We start from the raw sequence: 2,310 nt of genomic DNA, 5'->3' as shown, positions 1-2,310 counted from the left end.
ATTGTAAAACAGACTCACAGAACCAGAAAATAACAGGTGGTGGGGACAATGTGGAGACATTAGAGCCCTATGATTGGTAAGTATGTCAAATGGTGCCACAGCTGTGGATAACAGTGTGGTGGTTTCCCTAAAATTAAAGATAGAACGAACCACTCCAAGATTCAGCAATCTCATTTCTGGATATTTATAACTGAGCACAGGGTCTGGAAGCCCTAGTCACGCATCTCATACCCATCGAGGCATCACACACAACAGCCACAGAGTGTGTATGACTGCAGCGTCCCTGATGGAAGACTGGAGAGAGAGGCGGCGAATGTACACAGCGCACAGCTACCTTAAAACAGAAATTTGTCATATGCTATGACACGGATGAACCTCAAGAAGATTATGCTAGATGAGATAAATCAGCCACAGACGGGAAAATTCTGCACTAGTCCACTTTTTTTTTTTTTCAAGTCCACTTCTACGAGGCACTGAAAGGAAAAGCGTCCACAGAAATAGAATGTAGAACACGAGCGAGCTGCCAGGGCTGCGCCGTGGTCCAGGTCCTTGATCACACATGTCGTAAGCATGTGCTCTCGGCAGCGCGCACTGAGCAAGCAGCATCGTGCTCTGGTGCCTGCACCAAGGGTGGAGTTCCAGCGATGGGGTTTTTACAATCACAGCACATAACAAAAGATCTTGAGAGGCACCTTACCAACGATATAAGGTGGCCAATAAATATAGAGAAAAGCGATCTACCAACTAGCCATCAGGCAAATTCAAACAGCAAGGAGACCCCGCTGCTCGTCTATCAGATTCGGGGTGAGGTGTCAATCAGAAACAAAAACCTAACAATAACTGTATTGATAAGAATGTGGAAAAACAGGAGCTCTCACACTCGGAGAGCAGCGCTTGGTGAATCACTTTCTGAATCAGCTCGACCTCATATAATAAAATTTAACACACTCACAACTCCATCTTTGCTAAGGGCGGGAATAGGTCTGTAATAGGTCTCAGAGAGCAGGTCTCTAAATCGCCCCCACTCTCTGGCTTTTCAAGGATATTCGAACAGGTCCTGGACCCTTTGAAGACAAGAGAGCCCTAGAAAATTACCTCCTAGAAGTTGTGTAGGAGCACCTATTAAATATTGGTGGTAAATACCAGGCGACGAGAGTGGCTACCCTGGTACATGTTACAAGGGGCAGGTGGGTGTGGCTTGCCCTCCTACGTCCCCTCTGAGCTTCAGTTTAATTAGGGGATAAACACAATAATCAGAATGCTTCAGAGAGAAAAAGCTAATCGGGAAATTCTGACCAAATAGGACTTCCCTTGTTCTGCAGCTGAACTTTCTCAGACTCAGACAGGGTAGGGAAGCTGCCCATCTCATCCGGAGCTCTGCTCAGGCCTGGCGGGGGAGGGTGCGCCCAGCATTCAGAAAATAATCTCATAGCACTGAAACCAGTTCACCCACCCAGGTCCTCTTCCCAGACACACGCACTACCACCACCACCACCAGATGTCACCGCCCGGTCACGGGGAAGGAGTCAGAGGACCCCAGGAAGCCTGCAGGCAGCTTTTAGATTTCCCAAGTGTTACCAAAGTATGGCTTTGGCTGGATGAGGAGAGAAGGAGGTAGAGTGACTGGAAGTGTAGCAGACGGAAGATCATTTGCTGAATCATTAGCCAAATTTGGGTACCATTTGCCACGAAGAAAAAAAAATAGAGTGCAACATCGATTCTTTCATCCAGAACAAATTTGGAACTGGATTATTAGATTTTTCAGCAGAAAATCTGGAATAGAGTATGTCTCCTAATAGACTGTGGCTGTCATAGTAAAAATAAGAAACAGTAATTTATTTAAATTGTTTTTGATATCTATAAAATGTAATTGCTGGACACAAACAAGTGTCAATTAAAGAATGTTTTAAGACTATGGTATGAGCTAGAGAAATCATTCCTAAAATTTATTTGGAACAAGAAAAAACCTAGAATAGCAAAGGCAATCCTGGGCAATAAGGACAAGGCAGGAGGCATTACAATTCCTGACTTGAATTTATACCACAAGGCTACTGTGATAAAATCAACATGGTACTAGCAACAAAATAAACCTGAGGATCAATGGAATAGATTAGAAGGCGCTGAAGCTCCTACGAACACACTCAGCCACCTTATCTTTGACAAAGGGGCCAAACATACTCAGTGGAAGAAGGATAGCCTCTTCAACAAATGGTGCTGGAAAAACTGGCTCTCTATATGCTGAAAACTAAAACTTGACCCAGGTCTATCACCATGTACTAAGCTAAAGTCAAAATGGATTAAAGATCTAAA

The sequence above is a fragment of the Octodon degus genome, unplaced genomic scaffold, assembly GCF_000260255.1.
Source record: "Octodon degus isolate 3935 unplaced genomic scaffold, OctDeg1.0 scaffold00052, whole genome shotgun sequence".
Lineage (NCBI taxonomy): Eukaryota > Metazoa > Chordata > Mammalia > Rodentia > Octodontidae > Octodon > Octodon degus.
This window is presented reverse-complemented; position numbering follows the sequence as displayed.